The following is a 24,596-nucleotide window of genomic DNA, read 5'->3' on the forward strand; positions in this document are numbered from 1 at the left end:
ATATACTCAAATTCTAAAAATCCAAAATGTTAAAATATTTTTACTTCTGAATTTATCATAACCCAACTAAGCTCCGTACAAAATACATTTCTTTACTTTATAACAAAATGTTGGTTTGTATTGCGCCTTTTATACACATTTCCTGATTTTCAACAAAATAAAAATAAACACAGTATTGAACAATTCCTAATTTCTAACACTTAAAACACTAATCATACATACATGCTATAATATATTATAATCGAAAACTGCATGGAATTTTAATTTTAAATGTTTGGACCATAACTTGAAACTATCAATTTAAATATAAAATCAACATTTTCCAAACAAACATATTTCCAAAATGTCATAAAAGGATAATTTCTACAATAGTTAAGTTTTATAATATTATTAAAACAAAATTTAAGTTTGTTAATACACTTGCATTCTCCATTATTTTGAACTTTATTTATCAATTACAAAATTATCACGTTTTTATTTATTATTTATTTTAAAAACTTATTTTACATCCGTTTAATAATTAAAAGTTATGAAAATAAGTAGGACGGGGAAATAGCATAACTATATAAGTACCTACTATATTTAGATATTGCCGTATGGGTATAAACAAGGCTGTATTGTACTAATAATACTATTCTAAGAATTTAAAATGAATTCTATGCTTTATTTTAGATAATTGTAAATATATTATTATGTTTTATAAATGGAATGAAGGAAATTATTAAAGTTTTATACATTTTAATAAATTATGCTTAATTTAAACAAACCAAAAACACAGTGATAGTATAAATACAAAAACATAAAATTATTTGAAAGTTGTGACATTGTTGTAGAATTGTTTACAAATAAAATGGAATTAAAATCAAAGAAATATTTATGGAAAAAAACATTCAGTTTAAAACTAGTATGGCAATGAATTATGAGGCAGGGCATTTATTTAATTAATAAATAATAATTAACTAAAGATGTTGTAATGTATTTTATTAGTAAAATTGAAAATAGGAAAAACTGAAAAGTATCATTTTTAAAAAACCAAAATTATAAAAAAAAAACTGACGCCCATCTACTAGACACTTAGTAAGTTAATGGTATTTATAAATTTAATAGTTCAATTAAGACGCTGAAATTTTTTTAAAAAATATACATGACCAGAAAATAAAGTAAACTCCATTACATTTAAAATAAATAATCAATAATCCAGAGTGAAACTTTAAAAATTTTCATTACGTTTTACTATGTTTGTTTTACACTTAACATGAACTACGAATTGATGCGTTGAGTACAAGATGTATGCATAACAATAACAAAACAGCACACTACGATTTTCAAGTGATCACACTGTATAATATAAATGCTGTGACTGTGTATATATGTGAAAATGCCAAAATAGATTATGACATGACGACCCAAACTAGCATAAAATGAATTACTATTGATTTTCTGAGCGTGATAATGCGCAGATAATATATTATACTGTCGTCGCACTTTCAACTTCTGGCACCTAATGAACTAGTTAAAAACATTCAAGCACCAGTATGAATCTTCCTCGAACTGAAATCGAGAAAAGCTAACTCACAAAGAAAATAACAAAAGAAGCCATCTGAACAGATAATATAAGCACTTCAGTGGCCATTTCGGAATTACGCCGCTCACGAAATAGAAAATTATAAATTGTTTAGAATGAAAAGGTTCTACAATATCAGACCTTTTCATATTAAAATAGAAAAAAAAATTTAATTAGAACTTTTTCATTCTTATTTATTATTTTTATTATTGTTAAATGAATTCTTTTCAGAATAATGATTTTCCATTGCTACCAACCTTCTAACACCAAACAATGCACCTAATAATTATGAATCATCGAAATCTGTATCTCAATAGTAAAATATCATTATTGTATATCAGATATCACCACGCAGTTTAGTTATAACACAGAACAATAGTGATAACGTTGATAACATATTTATTTTACTGTCGTTACCGATCGTCGGTCGCTCCGTGTTGTACCCGGGATATGTCAAGTAAAACAGACTATAATTTAATCATTTATTGTGTACCATAATATTACCGTACAATAGTTATTACTTTACAATTGGTAGTGATTAATTTAATTAGAATCGTTTCATACTAACATGTTGTTAATAATTTGGTTCCATTAACCGAGCGTTTTCAATTTAACTTAATTGTGTTTATAATTTAATTATTGGAGATTTAGAACCTTTTATTTTTAAAAAAATCATCATAATGATAGTATAATCTTGAATATTAGCTTAAAATATGCGAATTTGCATTCTAGAACCATTTATGTTAAAAAGTGATGTTTGAAAAAAATACGATTCATGAAGTTTGGTCCAGTATCCAGTTTCGGAGGCCTTAGCAATACAAAAAATACATTAAACTGAGGGATAGAAAGGTCTTTGTTCCTCCCAACTAAGCCTAAAAGATAAATAAAGTTTCACAAAAATATAAAATATATTTAACAATAAATCTAATGTTGACTTTTCAAATCAAAAATAAGTCTTGGTATAGTACAACAAAGTTAAATAACTCAAAAACAAGAAATTTTTTAATTAAGAATTATATACGTAAACATATTCAGAAGGATTAAAGGCTAAATAATTTAACAGTAAAAAATGGACTTCTTACTTGAAAAAATATAAGTTTGTATCTCCACAGGATACGCTGGATAAGAATTTCATAAGTACATTGTCGAAGAAAAAAGGGAATGAGCATGATGTCTAGTAAATCACCCTGTAACTGTTTATTTAAATTAATTTATTGTTCAAGAATTATAAACTTAACATTTTGAATTTTTAAATAACATTTTCTAGTTATGCTATTAGTAAATAGCATCATTTTTGCTGAAGTATCGTACTATTATTATTTATCATTTGGATTATTTATGACCAATCCTTTGATTTTGGACAAAATCGAACGGATGATAAGGAATCATGTATTTCATTTTGATGCAATTGAAAATAATACCGTGAAAATATTGAAATCTTATGCATCTTCTCTGCAGTTCTTGGCATTAGCAAATACAAAAACAATAAAAGCCATCATATAGTTTATATAATTTCATATTTTTAATAAATATATTGTGTAGAATATAATACTTGCAATTTCCAATAAGCTAACAAAATAATAATAATATTATCTAAAAAATGTTTTTTTAGTAATAAATATAGATACTATTGATATACGATGCACAATTTTAACAGGAAATAAATTATAAAGTTAAAATTGTTTTTATATTTATATTGACTGAGTGGTATTAGTTATATCATTTCAAACAAGAATAACAATTATCTACAATGCCAGGTCTACTTATGTACAGATGGGTAATTTTATTGTTTTTCGGCTAACATCGAAATACCTAAGTCATTGTCATTAGTTATATAAAATAATTAATAATATCTCAGTATCTCATACATTTTAATGTAACCCCATTAATGGTATTTAATTGACCAATTTCATAATACACTTTAAAAAAAAAGATAGTGTTTATTGCGAAGAATTGTCTTTAATATGTATGCATTGTGCATACATATGTTTTATTATAGACTATGGAGCGGTTATAAAATGAAATGTACAAATATATTAATTACTAAATTGTAATGCTAACCTTAGTATTAATTTGAGTTGGTGGTTTTTTATTTTATAAGCAAAAACACAATATTATAGTTACGTAGGTATATAATATAAGTATATTATCACACGGAATAGTAAGATCTCTCATTATGACATGAATTGATGATTTCTAGTTTTGGAATAAAAATAAATAACAATATAAATATATTTACACTATTCATTTTGAATTAATATTCTTCAAAAAATAATTTGCATAAGTATTTTAAGAAAGAAATTATTCATTTTTTTTTACAAACCTTTTTCACTGTTAATGACATATTTGCATTTTATAAAATATATAGGTACTTATATCAGTCATTAAAATTGCATTGTTTATAAGGTTTTATGCTTTTAAAAAATTATTTTATAATGATAAATCATATTATAACGAGAAGTCAAAATCGTTTACGCGCTTATTGTTCCAAAATATTTTGTATCAAAATAAATAAAAACGTACTCCTTCAATGATTTTAAGTCATTGTGAAATGTATTAGGTGCCCACGTATAATAAGCCGAAAGCGAAACGTTTTGTTTAGCAAATATGTATAGGTAGGTTTCATTCACTTTGAGGACATTTAAATTAAAAATTAACACGCAGATAGCTATACAGATAGCTATATAGTAGGGAACCAGAAATATTATATTTATAATAATGATAACAATTATTTTACCAGTGTACAAACATTTAAATTCTGCTCAGCTGCGGCATGAATGGCTATTTTACAGCGTTCTGCTACCCCGTTTAGTACCCAGGCGCGGGCACAGGGTTGTCGTGAATAGGAGTTGTGTAGGGAGTGGGACAAACAAATGTGACCTTGCGCCGTAGGAAAAACCGACGGAACTCTCAAAGCCCGCGACCAGTCGCGACACGTGCTGAACCCAGTGAGAACGATCGAGTTCTCGAACACGCTTATCATCCCCGACGACGAAACACTAACTTTATGGATACGTTTCCGTATGCGTTTTCCGGTTTTTTGTTGTTTGTTTTATTTTAAAGGTAAGACGAATTGATATTATAAGAGAGTAATATCCATCCAACATCATTTTAAGAGACATCCAAAATATATTTTAAAGTACCTAGGTAGGTGGTAATCAATAACTACATAAAATACATAATTGTTTAATATTTAACCATCATATTATACATGGGTTAGTGTAACAAAATATATTATAACCGCTTTCTTAGTTTATCTAGTGTTTTAATTTTAGGTATTTTTGAGTTTTTAAACCCTTTAGATTAATCATAGAAAAAAATTCGTAGGAACTGAGTTCAATGTTTAGGCTCATTTAACTGGTAGTTCAACGGCACTAATAGTGTGAACATTTTGCCATGAATCTGATAATTTAAAATAATTTTCCATTAATAGGATATAAATATAAATACTATTATATTATATTCATAAAAAGATATTAAGTTATTAATAAACATGGTATTTTGTTTTATACAATACAGTATTATACCCTCATTATATCGTACAGTACCCTGCAGTACCTAAATAATCGGAAATTGTAGACAGGTTATAACATTGTATATCATGACCAATTTTAAAATGGCTTAATAATTTCAGAAAACATTTTAAAAACAACATTTTTGTTGATAATTAATATTTAAGAGTAAATCAATATTTAAAGTTATGCTACGAATTCTTAGATACCTATAGTGACTCGAAATTATTTTTATTTAAATTAATCTGGATCCAATTCATAGAAATTATATTCTTAAATATCAAATTAATTTTCTAATAATATGAGATAATTTTTTTACAATTTTTTTTACAATCAGTATAAAATAATTGTACATTATGTGTATAATAACATTTTATACCACTGTATAATGAAGTTTCTCATCTCTATTTATAATTATAACACATAGTGTACCATCGAGTTAAATTCATGGTTAATATATAAAATTAAAATTCAATAGATCTAGGTCATTTAATAAATATAAATATGTATAAACATATAATGCATTAGTTGTATTTTCGAAATGTTTAATGAATGCAAATATATACTTAATAATAAACTAAAATTCCTATAATTTTAAATAAAATTTAACTAATTTAAAAAAAAAAGATTAAAATTTGTATTAAGTATAATTTTTATATAGATTTAGTCGTAAGTCTACTTGTTTAAATACTTAGTTTGCTTTAAAAATACATGATAATCATTTATTTATAATTTCTTCTGAAGCACATTACATAGGTTATTAAAAATTATAAAAAGCAAAGTAAAGGAATGCAAGTAGATATAAAATACAAATAATAACTATATTTAAAAAGTGATTCTAAGCAAAATTTGATTCACTCAAAAGATGACGGGAACTTTGTTTTAAGATATTATGTTTATATTTTCTAAAAGTTAACTTTGTATTAAATACATATTGTTTATTAAATTATCAATCCACAGAGCATGGGACTCAGCTACTTTACATTAAAAATAGTTATATATATGTTATACTCATAATTTTATTACTGCCAGCTCGCTTTATTATCCATTTAACTAAATATTTTGAACAGAAATTTATTTGAAAATAATAATCATAATGACATAATGATAGCATTCGTAAATTATTTCAAAATGCATAATAATGTTAATTCAAATAATAATTGTTTTAATAATGTTTCATAAATAATGACGTTCATATTTTATTTGGATCATAAATTTAATTTTGAATGATCCATTAGGTATTGAAATCAAAATTTATGATGGCTATTATTGTCTAATTCATATAGAAGACGATTAAAAAAAAATGTATGAATACAATAATATGAATTAATCTTTTGCAATTTGTTGAATAAAAGGAGACACATCAACATATCGTTTATGTTTTTAATAATGTTTACATGATCAGTATCAGTATGAATATATAATAATAAAAAATGATGTATAAATTATAATATTTAAAAAAATAAATAAAAATCTAGAATAATTAAATCATAAAGCATAATTGGGTAGTTGGTTTTTTAGTTTAAGTAAAATCACTTACCTAAAAAAATTTTTTGCACAATGATTATTCTAAAACTTGTAGCATTGTAAATAGGTACATATTTTTTAATATATTATACAAAATTGTATATCACACAATTATTAGATATTTTTAGAAGATATTTTTGCTCGTCTTAGTACTGTATTTCAAATACTTTAAATCCTGCTCGTTTGAAATCATTTTTGTATTTTTAGTGTCTACTTATATTGATATATTTTAGGTTATCTGTTCAGTCCATAAGGCTACTTAAATCCTGTACTTATAAGGATAATCATTCATAAAACGAAGACAGTAATAATGTAAGGCTTACATTTGCTATTCAAACTACTTTATTACGATTCAAATTCTTAAGATTATTATTTCAGTCATTCCATTTGATTGATAGGTTATTTATATTATTGTAAAACAATGAAATTTAAAAAAAACTGATTTCCCTATCAGATTGTGTCTGTTATAATCGGGGTTTTCGGCTCTTAACACTTAATAGTGTACCCATAAATATGCGTCAGGTTTGTTTTATTAAAAAATATAAGTATCGTAAAATATATTGATACTTAAAATAACAAAGTGTCTACATGAAGCATTAAACTGACGAATAGAGAGAGTAATGTGACGAGTGACAAAGTTGGATGGTCTGCAATAATACTGAGAATTTCTTGAAAAAGAACAGTAGGTGCCTACCTGTTATAAGTTATTTGTTGACAAGGGAAAAAAAAGTGTTAAAGAATAAAGTAAATAAGAAATAACCTCTCTAAAAAAATTGATATAATTTTGTTGTTATTACTTATTATTTAAAAAGAATAATACAAACTTTTTTCTAGTAACACTTGATTGCTAAAGTGGAAAATAAAATTATTTATTTATTGTTAAAAGACAAAATACAAAATACAAAGTAGTTAGTTCAAAACTATCTGCACAAATATTTTAATAAAAAACTATGCGAAATTATGTGAAATAAAAAATATATATCCCTTATTCATAGTATGAACCCATCTTTAGCTTATTTTGCTATACTTCTTGGCACTTTATAAAAATATAGAAGTGGTATTAAAAATCGATTTCTTGCTTGGACGTCATATAACACCAATTACCATAATATTTGCATCAAGTTCTGGTGTCAAAATATTGATGAATGCTTGTATCCTTCTATTAGGTAACAATTATTGTCATACCAAGTTTAGAACCTTATTCAACCTATAATTAATCGTTAATTCGTAACTCAACATGAATTTACAATTCAACAGTTGTAACGCTACAATCAGACGAATTTAGATTATAATTTATAAAGGTTAATTAATAATTAATAGTAATTAACTAATATTAACAAATTAACAAGCCATTTGGAAAATGTAGGTACATGAATTATTCAAAGTTAGATAAACGGTTTTAAATTTAAATTTTCGATTTTTCAGATTAACTGATCATTATTTTATAGATTTACATAACATAAACCCACTAATTAACTGATACAATTTGAATGATTTTTTCATTGAAATTATGTCTTTGATGAAGTTGAAGAAAAAAGACATTTTCTAGAAATTGATCAATTATTTTCTAATCAAAATTATATTTCTTCATCAAATAAAACATATACAAGTCTTCTCTACTCTCCACTCTGAAAATCTGTACCAAAAATATAATATTTTTTTCTCTATAAGATTTTTATGGTTGAATTATCTTTTACTCTTATATACATTTTTGGTTAAAAAAAAACCATAACAGCGATATTCAGTTTCACAAGGAATTATTGTTTTGTACTCAAATTTTAATTTTTCTGATTGTAATAACAAAAAAACAATATGTATGTATTTTTGATTAAACCATTAAATTAATTTTTAAAAAATCTACAATTCTTAGAATTTCTACGCTTTTATATTTATATTTCTTTAATATTAGTTTTAAAAATATTCTTTTCATCCTGACTATAAAAACGTTGATAAATCGCAACCAACATTTGACAGTCAACGTAATAATAATAATATTAATTTGGCGTTCGGGGCATAACGCATCTAAAATCATCGAAGTAAGTGCTTAAAATAATTCAAAAACTTTATCGTAAGTAGGTACTTTAAAACATTAAATAAGCAAAAAAATCAATCTAAAAAATTGTACGCCCTCAAACTAAAAAAATATAAAATAGACTCTCACCTCAAAATCAAATGTTATTTTACATTATAAAATTTCTCAACTCATCGACAAATTGAACAAAATAATTCTGATAAGTACCTTTTTAAAATTATTGTATTAGTGGATAACGCTTAAAATTTCTCGTTATATACTTGTAAATTAAATTCAGTAACAAACTTCGTTGAAACAATACAACGAACAATCGAGAAATTGAGAATCGACTAATCATACTTTATCGTGTCGATCACACTGATAGTATTGTTCGAAGTCATCGGTATATCGGGAATAAGTTATTTATGTAGTTTGTTTCCCCTGAAACATTATTATCAGAACGTTGGAATATTTATTTTATATTGCTATGGTCATGGGCCACCTACAGCCGATGCAATGGACACTTGAAATGAACAAAGATGTGTTGGTTATAACTACTAGGAATTTGGTAATAAAAGGAACAAATATAGAAAAATTAGGTTTTTGTCAGTGGCTACCATCTGACTCATCACTTTAGTAGAAATTAAAGTAAAAAAAAATTAGAAAATAGCATAAAAAAATAACCACTGAAATACAAAAAAGGCAATTTCAAACTGCATATTAATTGATATTTTAGAAAAGATATAAAATTTAAAATTGTAAAATACCAAAAAAAATGTACGTACATTTGTAAATTATGATATTTTTGTTATGTAACCATAGGTACACCCCCAGGGTCTCTCTACCTTTTTTTCATTACGTTATAATTATGGTAACGCTTTTTTTTTTATTATTTACTGGATAGTATGGTATTCATAATATTAAAAATGTATAACTATGTAAGTGCCTAATAGTGTATTATTGACTTTTGCATGTTATATTTTAAATTATTATTTTCTATGAATATAATTACCGAACATTTACCTATACAATAAATTGTAAATTAATCAAATAAAATTTATTAAACACCTATGTGACAACAACAAGAATCTGTGATACTATCATAGACCATTGTTATAGTTCATTGACCGATGAAATAAAACCTATTAAGAGCGGTGGTAATTAAAAGTGATAATAATAAATTGATAGTATGGTTATGGTATTGAATATTGATAGTTATGGGCGTGTTGAGCGTTTGGTATCAAATATTCGATTCTATTGATATTTTATGAATATTCACCTCGTTAAGACGTTTATTTCGAGTCATTCATATTATTTTTTTCTGTAAAAATATTTCTCTGTAAAAAAATTATTAATAAAATGTTGAATTAAAAATTTACCGAGCTCACATTTATATATTTTAGTAACGTGATTTAAATTTCTAAAGCGTTAGGCTTCATTTTAAGTAAAGCAAAAAAAAACCAAATACCGAAACCAGGATATTATCATTAAAACCCGTATAATTACTAACCACGTACAGTCGAGGTAACATCTCAATTATAATTATTACAATTATAAAATAATACAATATATTATTAAAGCTTTACCACCAATTTGAAATATAAGTTTGTTAGACTGCGTGGACTACGAGTACAATAATAATTATTACCTTAGTAGTCTTATGATATCGATGTGAGTATTGTATTACTTAAATCTAACTTATTCATTAAAATATACCGTTATACACTATTTTATAATGTTGTAAAATGCGCATGGTATTTTCGTTCTTCATTAAAAACTACGAGATAGAAGTCAGTGAGTTCTTACCACAGTGAGTAGAATCGGAAACCTATTTTGTTTTTTTTTTCCGAATGCAGGAATTTTAATGGTGCTTGAGTACATTACGGTAAACTTTAAATAATCAAGTGTCAAGTCCTTAAGTTATTAATCTAATGAAAAATAGACTATCTTAAGAACCTCAGAGAGTTACGTCTGTCATCAGAAAATTTCGAAAATAATTTGAAGCATCAAATTAATCAGTGTACAGGGGGACGAAAATTCTCCATGATGTATTAATTATTATGTATTAACAATTTATTACACGATGATGTCGCATTGTCTAAAAACATTTCTCATACACAAAACGCAAAATACGTTTTCGATTCCAGTCTCCACCATGATATCGTTCAAAACGTTTGCGTTCAACACCCGGAAACACTCTGTATAGTGTGTGTGTGTATACATTATGTAGAGACTAGAGAGTGGAAATATCAGTGGGTACGTCCAAATAATAATACTATTATGTATTGCCTGAGACATAATATACGTATGATAACAAACGTTTAATACTGTTATTTAAAATTTTCCGCATTCTGTGACGGTATTCGTTTTACCGTTGATACAATTTCATTATGCAGTAATGAAGCTCACATTAAGTTCGTTGGCTATTATTTATCACGTCCTAGTGTAAACCAATCTCTGCACGGTTTGTAATATGTTTCAGCAATTTAATTATAAGTACGTTTCGAGCCTCCCTGATTAAAAGTAATGATATTTTATACTGTTTACCCACATGTGCATATTAATATTACATGCATACACATTTCAGTTATCTACTTTTCAATGACATTTACATAATATTCTATATACAAAATAACTGTAGGACTTATACTATTGATTGTGAATTTACTGGCTGTCAGTATAACAAAGTAATATCCAATCATTAATTAATATATAATTTATAAAATATTCCTGCAATTTTCTAGCTACTCCTCTAATAATGATTTTGTTCTTGTGTGGTTTTTCTTAACATTTTAGATGATTAAATTAAGATATAAAATTAACCGCACATAACTTATAAATAACAAACAGCATTTTTAGCACCATAAAACATTAAAAAAAAAAAAAATAATTTTGTTCGCACAAACGATTTATTTTCTTAAGAGCATTTAAAAAAAACATAATGTTATAAATTTGTATAAAAATAGTAAATACTTTAACTAATTCAGCAAAAAGTTAGATATGGTTATAAAAGTTTAAGCGAAATGATTTTTTTTATTCTTTATACTTGTTCTTATTTAAATAGCACATATTTTAACTCTCAGGTTATGAGAAACGAAAAATGTGTCACTATATAATATTATTAACAATTGCTAATAATTTTACCAAATGCAAAGAAAGCAAAAATAAGGTTCATTGTATATAAATAGTTAGTGCCCGTTCACAATATTATTAAATGTAATCGATAAAATAAACATATTGTCATATTGTCCATTGGCACTTATTATGATAACATACAAATCACACAAATACTTATCCCTTAATAATATCTTTTAACAGTTTCAACTAACTAAGATCACGTATAACTTCATTTTACTCTTCGTAAATTTCAATATATAAAAAATTTTTCAAACAACAGTGAACACATAAAACATAAAATAATTTGTTAGGATTTCAGCATTTTAGTTATTACTTGTTAGCTTCTTAACTTATATTTTTTTGTTTTTAATATTTATTTATGTTATTTGTAGTTTTGTGTAATTTACAACATTTTAATTTTTACTATTAACAGATAGTAACCCAGACGACTGACGTAAACCTCCCCAAAGATCTATGATCTTTATTAATTTTATTATTTGGCTGGAACTTATATTTTCTTATTTAGTCAGTGATCATTAGATTGCATAAAATATGTAAAGATTTCGTGAAAAATATTACTGAATACATATTAGTTGATTCGTCTTTTAATTACCACATTTTTCAATAATTATTTTATCATGTATTCTTTTATTTATTTATTATTAAGTCAAAATGTCAGATTATCTGCTGGTCTATAAATGTTTTTATTTTATTAATCCCAGTTTTAATATTTTTTTCACTGTATAGTTTAGGAACTTATCATTTTTCAAACCATATTTAAATTAAATGTGGCATTTATCACATTATCCTTGTTGGATTTTCACATATTTTATACGGAAAACGAATTTCTTTTTTTGTAACTCTCTATTTGGATATTTTTTCGCGGACATCAGAATTCATACCTCAGTCATCTCATGGCATCTCTAATATTATATAGCATTGTACCTAACCTATCCACAATAGGAGTTTCTTAATTTAATTTGTATCTTTTACTATAAATATTAAATAGAAAATTCATATTTTTTGTTAAACATTTACATTAAGGGTTGTCCTGTAATATTCAAAATAAACTATAATATATAAATGCTATACAATATAAAAAAAGTATGGATACATTTAATAATTTGATTAGTATAAATATTAAAATATAAATATATTTAGTTACACACAAACATGTATAGACTTTATTATTAGACCTGTCGTGAAACTATTTACAAGTGGAAATAAAAAATACAATTTAATATTGCTTTTGTTATTATAGAAAAAGTTTTAGTGTCCCTGTTCGTTTAATTAAAATAATATGTATTGTAAATAGGCAGGTAACCTTTGCAACTCATGTATACAATTAATAATACTGACATATTAAATCATTTTAGTAATTATAATAGATCTATGTATTGAAATTGTAACTTATTTTTGTGACTTTAAAAATGTCAGCCCACCATAATTGGGAATTTGAACCCATTAGGTATTCCAAATCCACACACTATTATTTGAGACCTCGGTATCGCTAAAATTATTCCACGTTTGAAAACTAAAATGAAATAAGTACAAACCTTTTGTTCAAAAATACGTATGCCATGCATAAAATAATCTAACCTAAACTAACCTAACCTATTATACCCCAAATGGGAATTATATATAAAACTCGTACTAAAATAGGTAACCTGTTATTAACCTATTTTTTTTTTTTTTAATTTTTAAGATTTCCTGACTTAGTCATCTTAATTTATCAATACTCTTAATAATATAAAACAAATACAAATATTTCAAGTATACTGTAATAATAGTCCTTTATTTTCTGTATCATTTCCAAAATGTTTGAGTAAATTATTTTCTGACTATTTTACTGTACCACAATAAACCTATCATAAATAATAATGGGCATGCAATAATTTAAGAGTATGGATATTTAAAAGATTCATCTATTTGTCATCTATTGCAATATGAGAGCTTTTTTTCAAATGAAACTTGTATCTATTACTATAAATTATTCAGCGGATACAATATTAATCCATCAACATTAATAATTTGTTAAAATGATCTAAGTACAATATAAACACTAGACTGCATATTTTTTATATTATTGTATATCTATTTTTAAGGACAATTTTCCTTAGTATAAACATTAAAATTTTCAAAAATATATCGACTATATAATTTACAGTAAAATAACGGAGATTCTTATATGAAAATAGAAACTTCAAGTTTGTATAGCTACAGCTGATACTTAAGCTACTTAAGTAGTACAATTTCAAAATATGATCTTAAAGTATATTACAGAATTTTAAAATCAATTATATCGATCATTATTAAATGAAAAAATAAAGGTGTAACATCCTGTATAAGAATTGATTTTAATGTTTAAAAACAATAAACTAAACGCATATTATATATATATAATGATAATTATTAAAAACTCAAAAATTGAACTTAATTAAGTTATTATAGAAAAAAAACCCTTTACCAATCAGTAAAATGGATTTTTGTTTTGTATTTAACCGACAACAATGTCCTTAATTAAAAAGTTAAACGTTTTCAATATGTTTTCAATATGAAATATTGAACGCTTTAAGATATTTTTTGAATGAATTGAAAAGAAGTATTACGTTTCAGTTTCTATTCAAATATTGGAAAAATAATGTTCTTAAACCACTCGATGATGACTTGTATTTGAACCAGAACATCGATAATAATGGTGGGGGAGGGGGAGTCAGGTAGTAAATTGTCAAGTATTTTTATTAGTTGTGAATTTATATACTAAGAACCAGCGATACAATTAATGATATATTATTTCCCATTATAACGCACAAATCAAATAGTGTCCAGTCAACTCCACGTTAGTCATCTGTTAATAAACTAGCCATTGTATATATTTAGCTATATGATAGAATTATTTGATGTGGAAAATTTAAATGGTTATCGTTCGTTATTTCTTCATAACAGACCTAATATTTATTTTCATTTTTAACCTAAACATAATTTGCTACTCTCGTCCCTAGAAAGTTAAAAAGGTAACATTCCAGGGACCTACTAATAGTATACTAATATTAACTTAAATTTGTCAGGTGCCACCGCTGGAAGGCGGCGGTCATTCTATTCTATTCTTAAATGTCATCGTCTAATTTGTCATTAGACTTACTTATTATTCCTACCATTCTTTTACAGATTGTTACTTTATTGTTTTGACAATAAAAAAAAGATCTAAACATAAAATATTCACTTTATTTTAATTCAATACAAATCCACAATATTGTATTAAACGTCTATGAGATATATTATATTTAGATTTAATTATTTTTTATTTCTTCCAAGCAATAATTAGCTTAATAGTCTTATTAAGACTAGACACCAAAAGTAGGTACAGAGTGTAACAAAAGGATCTGACAAGAAAAAAATTGATACTAGTTAAATGTATGACAAAAATTGTGAAAATGATATATATAATAAATAATTTAAGAAATATACACATGTTAGGAAATTCAAAAAAATAATATTTTGAAAAAAATGTATTACGTTTTAAATGAATTTACTTACAAACAATTGACTTACAAAAAAATATTGATATTTTAAAAAATTCTAAAAAATAAACAACTTGACTATTAGATAAATGTTTTTACCATCAAAATTGTTCTTATAATCAGATTCACAAATTGGCTATATGACATTTTACTTTTAAATTCAAGAAAAAATAAAATGATTACTATAATAGAGTGCTAGTTTTATAAATTTTATACATAAAAAAATAATTTAGAAATATTGATTATAACAAAAGTCAGTTATTTCTGTTACATCCTGTATTATAAACCCAAGCATTGTAATCATTCTCGACTTATGTTTTAAATTTAAACCTCTGTACGATTTTCTCAAAATATTTTTTTTAAGTTCATTAATCATTTCTTACAATTATTTATATCGTTAGTAAAATAGTTTTTTTGTCAGGACTTCCTAATTTAAAATGTATTTCATTATGATTCATTGAAAATGCACATTATATTTCGTAAGACATTCATAATAACTAACTAATATTCACCATAATATAAAACGAGTGCAACTCAGTTTCAGGATATTAAATAAACAATCAATATTAATAATTAATCTATGATCTCAATCTGAGGAAATCTTCTGTCATATCTCATTTATTGAACCATAAATATGAGTGGTTTATGCTCATAATAATAATATAATAGATTCCTTTCTGAAATTAATATTTTTATAATGTAATGATTTATATGTAATGATTCTCATACATGTGCATACATATGCATATAAGCCTCTGTGTGTTTCAAAAGCCACAATGGAAATTGCTATCTTCTACTTATCTGTCTGTATTCAAACCATAATTATGTATTTATATTTAATTTATTATACCTACCTGTCCAACCTAAATAAATAACTATTCAAATGAAACCCTTAGAGAACTGCCTATTCAACAAAAATTTGAATATAGTTAGTATTCAATGTTTAATTACATAAGGACAAAAAAGTTATATTTATATATAATACTAAAAAGCAGTTAATTTACAATTTTGTGTTAACTTTGTACGAATGATTCACGGTCACAAAACTTGGACTGGGTCGTATGAACTTAGCCAACCGACTTAACGTGTTTACTCTTGCGGGCAGCTGCCAGTGACCATTTATCTTAATCGGATTTCGTATTTACAACTTTTTGGAGAGAAAAAACTTAAAACCTTATACATATATAGGTATAACTATTTAAAGAAATATAATATTATAATATATAAGACACATTTTTTAATATTTTAAATGAAAGAATATAATTTCGCATGTATTTTTTTCTGAGATGAGTGATAAATGTGTACGATTTTATAATGATTTGGGTGTTGTTTTTTTTTAACTGTAATTATTTGTGCATGAAAATATTAGAAAAAATGCTCCAATTTTCAACTTTGGTATCTGATAGAAATTTGGATATAGTTGATACTTTTAAACAGGTCAAAATTAAAAATTTCCAGTACCTACTTTTTTTAATAATAATTGGGAAAAACAAAAAAAATGAAGTAAAAAAGGGAATTTATACCTCATAACCAGTTTTTGACAAAATTGATTTTGTTTTTTTGGTGTTACTCAAAAATAATAAAGAATCGAAGAAACTTGAAATATTCACCAAATATTTATAATTATAATTTTTTGTCCACACACGTATTTCTTATAGCAATGAATTAAAAATTTAAATAAAAACAAAGAAAAATCAAAATATATTATCACTTAAATTATATGTATGTAATCTTAATATTTTGAAGAAATTTGTCAAAATCTGCAAACTATTTTGTAGCTAATTATTCATTTAATTCGTATACATAAGGTTTAAGAATTCAGTTCAAAGTTTCTCATAAGTTTTAATCCCAATGATTTAAAAAAAAAAGTTTAGTCTAAAGCCACATTAATGATTTATGAAAGTTTGAAATTCAAATTTCGACGAAATTCATCAAAATTGCAAATATTTTTATATTCTGCGATATTGATTAACAAAGTTACAACAGCTTGTTATATGATATGAAATAATATTATTGAAATTATTATATAATATTTGTGATTAGTTTTTGGAAAAATTAGTGAAACGTCCTTATAACAGTTATAACTAATAAAAAAAAAATCAACTGTTTATAGCTATTTAAATATTCAACAAAATATCCTTAGAAATATAAGCTAATGCATATCACGTCATAATATACAACGGTTTATTTGATTCAAATTTGCAGTGAACCACTCAACGATGAGTTACACATGACAACACTATGATACAGTACATTGACTTTCCCAGGTCTTTTTTTTTTAATGAGTCTACAAATTTTAAATTAATAAACGTAAAAGATGAACACTTATGTATGTAGGTAGTACACGTATGTAGAACATAGGTACAAACAATCAAATAAATTAAGATTAACTTTATACTATTATTGCTTATAAGTTATAAGTATTATGAGTTCTTGTTATCACAGCAATTGAAAACATAATGATACCCAAACATATTTTATTTTAATGTTCAATACAAACAAAAAAAAGTTTACGAATTTTAAATCTATATAATAATATAATATAAAGAAAAAAAAACCTAACAATTACTAAATCAATGTAAAGTGTAGCCGCTGGGTTGCTTCTTTTATCTCGCGATTCATATCATACTTAATTCTAGCTCATATTCTTATTGTAAAAAATTAATTTACAGATTGTATATATACTAATTAAAATATATATATATATAATATAATATAAGACAAACCATTTATGTAATATTATTATTATTATACCTATTTGATTGAAGAAGTCAAAAATAATATATCTTCTTTCTAGTATACATTTTAAATAACAGAATTTAAGTACAATATTAAATCTATATTAATTATGCAATGTGGTGAGATATTTATAACATTTTACATATCAACTGAAAAACATTATAAAATATAAGTTTTATTACTCAATATCATAAAAATTATAACCAACATAATATAAAATAATAATCAGTAGGACCTTACTAATAGGTTCCCAGTACAATAAATTATTTTCATCAAAATTCATTGCTCAAATGAAAATTAAATGCCAAGTTTAATATTTGTAAGTACTGAACTCTCTCTTTTTATTCATTTCTTCCGGTCTTGTCTATCCACTCTCGATTATTTCTATCGTTCTCGATATAAAATTAACCCTTAGCCATCGTTCCATTATTATACCTTAATTTACACAATATATGTCTTTACTATCAACGTTTTCATCACTTCAAATGGTATAAGGTTAATACAAAAAGGTTTATGTATAATATACAATATACATATTTATACATGTAGATGTATTATATGGTTTTAAAATATATTATAATCTATACAAGCCTGTTATATTATAGGTAATTGCTTGCTCTTGTAGAATTTTCATTAGAATATAAAATCTTAAAGCACTAATAATTATTATTTTGAAAATAATTCAATTCTAGAACTGTGTATATCACAGTAGATCGAGGATGTGTTACCTATTATTTTGTATTGATGCATTCAATTTGAAATTTTAGTGTTTGACAAACGATTCTGAGTGGTTTTATTTGAATATACGATTACTAAAGAAATCGTAAGAGTTAGATTTACCAATTAAAATAGATTCACATTAAAGAACTACTTGAATATTTCGTAAAACTGCTTTTTAATAAATTTCATAGAAAATATTTAAAAAAAAAATAACAGTTAGGAATAAAAAAATAACATTGTTTTTTTGATCCGGACTTTAAACAATGCTTATAAAATAATATGAAAAGTATGATAGACATTTATATTAATTAATACAAAAAACATGTAATTATAATTGAACCAAGTTATAACATATTATTACGTTTAGTGAACTAATCATTTTGTGTGTTATAGAAGAGCAAAACACAAAAAAATATTAATTTTGACTGTATGGAATTCAAGAAATATCTTTATAGTTTTAATGCTTTTGGTTATGGAAATATTATGGGTGTTAACAGAATTTGGAATGGTATCAACCACATTTGTGAGGCATTGACGCATAATGAAAATAATTTACTATACAAATAACTTAATCTTGATATTATGTGTTTCTCCTTTGGCAAAGCGCCGTTGTTGTGAACATTAAAATCTTAGATAATATTAGAAAACTTATTATTTTATATTTTTTTTTGTTGCACAGTTGTTTGTTATCACTATAATAAGTAACAAAGCTGTCATTAAAAATTAAATTGTAATCCAAAAAAGATTTGAATTACCGTTTAAATAGGTAAAAATATAATAACCCTTATTATTGCTAAATAACCTAAACTACGAGAATTCGAATATTTTAAAACTATGGTAAAATGCATAAACAATAAAATATACTATAATATATTATATAATAAATAATAATATAATTAACTGTTTAGATGTAATGGTTATAAACTATAATCACATGATAATAATATATTGTATTATAGTACCTATATTAATAATTATAATTAATTTGTATGTAACGTTTAAAAATTACACAGCAATTAAAATTCCTGTGACCTAAGCAATAAACAACACTGAATAACTTATAATATCTAATATAATGGCTTTACTTACTTAGAGCACGTTCGAATTTCATGAATCCATGTATCTAGTATAATAATATCTAAATGAATAGAAATACAATTTAGTTAAATCATCGTCGAAATTAGTTTTATATTACCTGGTTAATTTTATGGAACTGTAAATGTATTGTTGCTTTTAGGTATCACTTATACTCACATCCTCACTGGTTTTACTTAAAAGTAATTTTTACCTATTAGTCTGATCAATACGGCTAAGTTCAACAACTTTTGAAACTGTACTTTGTTTGTTTATTAATGTGATGTAAACTATATTTAGTTAGTTACAAAAGATTGTGAAGACAATGATACGTTACAATATTGATGAACGTTATACAATTTTATCCAATTACGTTGTAAGTTTAAATTTGTTGAAAACAATACAGCTAACGCACCATAAATAAAATATAAAAAAATATGTACAAGATACAGGAAATGGGGTGCTTTAAAGCTTGTTTTGATTATTCATTTGGGTGCAACGATTTTTAGTATATTTTTTAAAGCAAACATAAAATATAGCATAAACGGATTTTGAACAAACCTAAATTTACAATATGTCTATTTATCATTTTATGATATTCTTATAAGTGATAATGATTTTATGTTTATAAGGATTATCTAAATTTATATTTATCGCTGTGATAAATATAACACGACTTGATACAACTACGTGTTAAAAATGTATGTCTCGTTAGCTAAAACTAATGTTAAGCTATTTTAAATTATAATTATCACTTATCAATAATGATTTAAAGGTAATAAACGTCTTTTTATCAAATCGTATACATTATTTAGAGATCGTATGAAATTATTTTTAACTTTACTATAGTTAAGTAGTACTACACTTAACTATTTACTATGGATTATTTACATTCAACTATACAAATAATTTTCTTTGGATTATAAATTATTAATAACTTATACATTGAATTCATTTAAATTCAATATCATGAATATTTCACATATATGTGTATATTTGGTCTGAATGGTGTTGTAAAACAATAATATCGAACATTAATGTTATGCTGTATTTATCACTTGACATTTTTGTATCTCAGAGGAATAATACTTTATAATACTAAAAGTCAACATCAGCCTACATAAAATGATTTATACGTCTCATGTATTATTTTTACCTGACATTTTTGTTTACTCTCTTTTTCATTGAAAATTTACAACAAAAAATTTAATATTTTTCATTGTCATGTCAAAATTTGTACATCTATATGATGTTTAGTACAGGCTTAGTTTCTGAAAAAAATATATCAAATAATACAAAAAAAAAAAATAATGTGTAATATTTTATAACTCAAATCTACCATACAGATAACGAGTTTACGGGTAGTATAAGCTGTATTAAATATAATAATATAATACACACAAATATATAAATGGAATATATTATATTAGGTACCTATAGGTATATACCTTATTTCCAAGATGTTTATACTTTATTCAATTACGCATCAGTAAACGCAACTAGTAAGATACTAAGTAAGGATGTCATTTAAATGCAGGTATTAAAAACGGAGTTTATAATACTTGTCATGAGTACGACAGATTTTTTGCCACGATTATGCTACATTTCCCTGGAAATTGTCTTAAAATAATATATTTTACCTGGATCCTATTATTATTCTTTAAGCATTTTTTCTCTTCACACAATTATGTACTCGTTGAAGTTGTTTAATGTATACTGTTTTTGATTACCAAAATAATCGAATTCTAGCTAGAGACAAATCGACGAATCCAAATAGTATGTAAGAATTAAATTATGTTAAGTTTTTTGATTTCAAATATAATATGATATAATTCTTATAATAATAACTGTATGATAAAAAATATTTTTGATGTTACTTCTACTTTGATTTTACCAAACAAATTTAAGTTTATATTATATACGTTCGGCAGCTCACCCACTCGAAAAAAAAGTTTTTACCTACATTCCTGGGCGATGAACATAAGTATTGAAAGATACGGGACGCAACGGCATCGAAAAAAAAGTTTTTACCAAATCGACCGCGAAATGAATTTCTTTAATAATGCGATGTTTTCACAATGTTTTCGGTAAAGGATTATATATGACCAAATATGCACGGAAAAACGTGCATATTATTAATTTTGATAGGTACTTTACATTGATTTATAATAGTCTTAGATCATTAATCATCCAACTAAATTGAATTATCTTGTACTTCGTAAACAAAATATTTAGGTATGTAAATGTTAGTTGGTAATATTATATAAAAGCAGTAAATTAGACTGGTGTGTAATATTTAACAATTTTATTATTTCTTGTATTCTTCTCCACTTTTAATTTTTATGAGATACTTTTACTTGATAAATATTAAATAGGCATATATTAAAACAAATTGTCAGAATAGTTTTAATTATAGATGCATCATAAGTATTTACTTATAAATTATAATACATCTATACATTAAATACAGTAGACCATTGTTTTTGTTTATAAATAATCTTATATCCACCTTCACTGGTCCTTCAATATTTTGTTTATAAAAAACTTACTAAATGTGTTTCGACTTTTGTTTATGTTGGTTTAAAAGGTTTATATAACATATGTATTTAATTAAATATATCATTAATAAATACTACGATCGTGAAAAATAAAATTGTCGACATTTAATTTATGTGTAAATGTTTTAATATAAAAATACAAATAAATAAGCTCAAATTTAGACTTGTTCTTTCAATAATGAATGAATATTTATCAAACAAAAGTAAATGAAATTATTATTTCTCAAATTAAAAGATACATGGGTAATATCGTTCAAAATATTAAAACTAAACTCAAAAAATAACAAATGGTTATTGTATGAATTATTAATAATTTGGCTAAACGTTTTCTAGTTATAATCACGGACTACGATATATCTTTTTTTTTTTTTTTTTTATTATTTCAACGCCTAACGGCAGTTAACATAGACAAATACATAAATATTGATAGGTATTAGATAACAAATTGGTAGTGATAAAAAAACATTATAAGTATAATATAGCTTAAGTACTAATAGAACATAAAAATAAAGATATAGTTAATAGGTATACATATTATTATTATTAAGTAAAAACTTAACGTTGTGTGGTCCGTGCCAAGATTTATTTTACTCTTTATTTTTGACTAAAATTCCAAAAGTCTTGGGTCTGAGTTAATTTTACTCATTATTCTCTGGATAGGGTCATTGCAAAGATAATTAGTTTTACGAGTGCTGATTTCAAACATTATTTTACTACGGGACCCATTTCTAGGTATGTGAAATTTAAACCTTTCGAGTAAACGGCTAGCATCGGTTTTCCCCAAAACTAAATTATTTAAAAATCTTATATCTAACATATTTCTTCTACTTTCAAGGTTAGATAAATTTAAAAATGTTGATATTGATGAGTAGTCATGAGGAAGGTGAGTAATTTTTAAAACATACCCAGCGAACGCAAAAAATCGGTTTTGAACCCTTTCAATCCTTTGGATGTCTTTCTGAGTGTAGGGGGACCATGAAACAGAGCCGTATTCTAAAATTGACCGCACCAATGATGTATATCTTAGTAGAAAGATATTATATTATATCTAATCCATATAGTTATAATAATAGTATACACATTTGAGCACTACTAATTGAATAATATTAATTTTATCGAATTGATTGTAATAATAATAAATAATAATAATATAGAATATAATATCCTAAGGCTGAAACTTCAATTTATTAAAGTCATCTCCTCCTAAGCTAAAGATCCGATGTCAATAAAACTTGAAATATATTACAATCACGATAGTCTAAAGAGTGCACGGATTCATTTTGCCCCCGACTCGATGTTGTTGTTAATTAATTACAAGAAATTATTTATTTAAGCCCTTGACATGCATGCATATTGTCCAATAGACAACTGTAAGTTGAGGTGACATCTGTGTCAGTAACAGACATTTGACATGCTACCATCTTGAAAATCCAACGGGTGGAATTAGAGCGTTCCAAAACTAAACTTTTACAGCATACACCCACTTCTTTGTTTTTCCGTTTGAGCTTAATATTACGTAATATGTGAGTAAACATACGGATGCATTTCTTCAAATTTGATCGGTTTTCATTAAACTGTGTCCACACTGCTCAAAACGGATGGATACGTAAAGTATAATAAAGTTATTTACACACATGTATTAGAGTTGTTATTTTTAAAATAATATAAATTATTATCAGGAATTATCGAGAAAAAACGTATATTTATAGGTACTCATTCTTATTATTCATAATAACATAATATTATTATAAGACGCTACCATATATTATTATATTACAAGCAAACTTATTCGATTAATGTTGTTGTCATATTAACGTCGTCATTAAATAAATACCGAAATTCTTCTACTCAAAAATTAGTTCCAATAAACGCTTGCATATGCAGTTGGCATTATCATCGGCCATAAGAAATAACTTTACGAATACCTAATTATTTGTGATGCTGAGTTCCAAATTGGGTTAACATACTTACGTGACTTTTTCACGTATAAATACGTTAGCCAAGTTTTTGCAGAAGCCGTCATTTAATTTTGATCGACTGTTACAAATTAACAGTAGAGTGCTACGCACGAACTGCAACGCTTGTGAATTCGTATAAAGGAAATTAACATAGAATATTTTTGTAAACTGAAACAACCAAACATATTACTAACAATTCAATATTTATGCATAATTGATAATATAGAAATGTATTAATACCTGTTATGATCATTGATCACGTAATATTGAAATAAAGTTGTGATGATAATTAATA

The 24,596-nt window shown here is 24.9% G+C and overlaps 1 protein-coding gene across 5 annotated transcripts in view; it reads left to right on the forward strand.

Annotated features, from left to right (window-relative positions):
- The first annotated feature begins 4,501 nt into the window (after positions 1-4,501).
- LOC111034913 (tachykinin-like peptides receptor 86C) overlaps positions 4,502-24,596 on the forward strand; it is a 124,956-nt gene continuing 104,861 nt past the window's right edge. For 4 of the 5 annotated variants that reach the window (XM_022316342.1, XM_022316345.1, XM_022316347.1 and 1 more), the window contains exon 1: positions 4,502-4,627. The gene's annotated coding sequence lies outside the window, so the exon portion shown is untranslated. Of the gene's footprint in view, positions 4,712-24,596 lie in introns of all 5 variants that reach the window. The other variant, XM_022316344.1, reaches the window with a different exon arrangement.

The sequence above is a fragment of the Myzus persicae genome, unplaced genomic scaffold (assembly GCF_001856785.1).
Source record: "Myzus persicae strain clone G006 unplaced genomic scaffold, MPER_G0061.0, whole genome shotgun sequence".
In the NCBI taxonomy this organism is placed as follows: Eukaryota; Metazoa; Arthropoda; class Insecta; order Hemiptera; family Aphididae; genus Myzus; species Myzus persicae.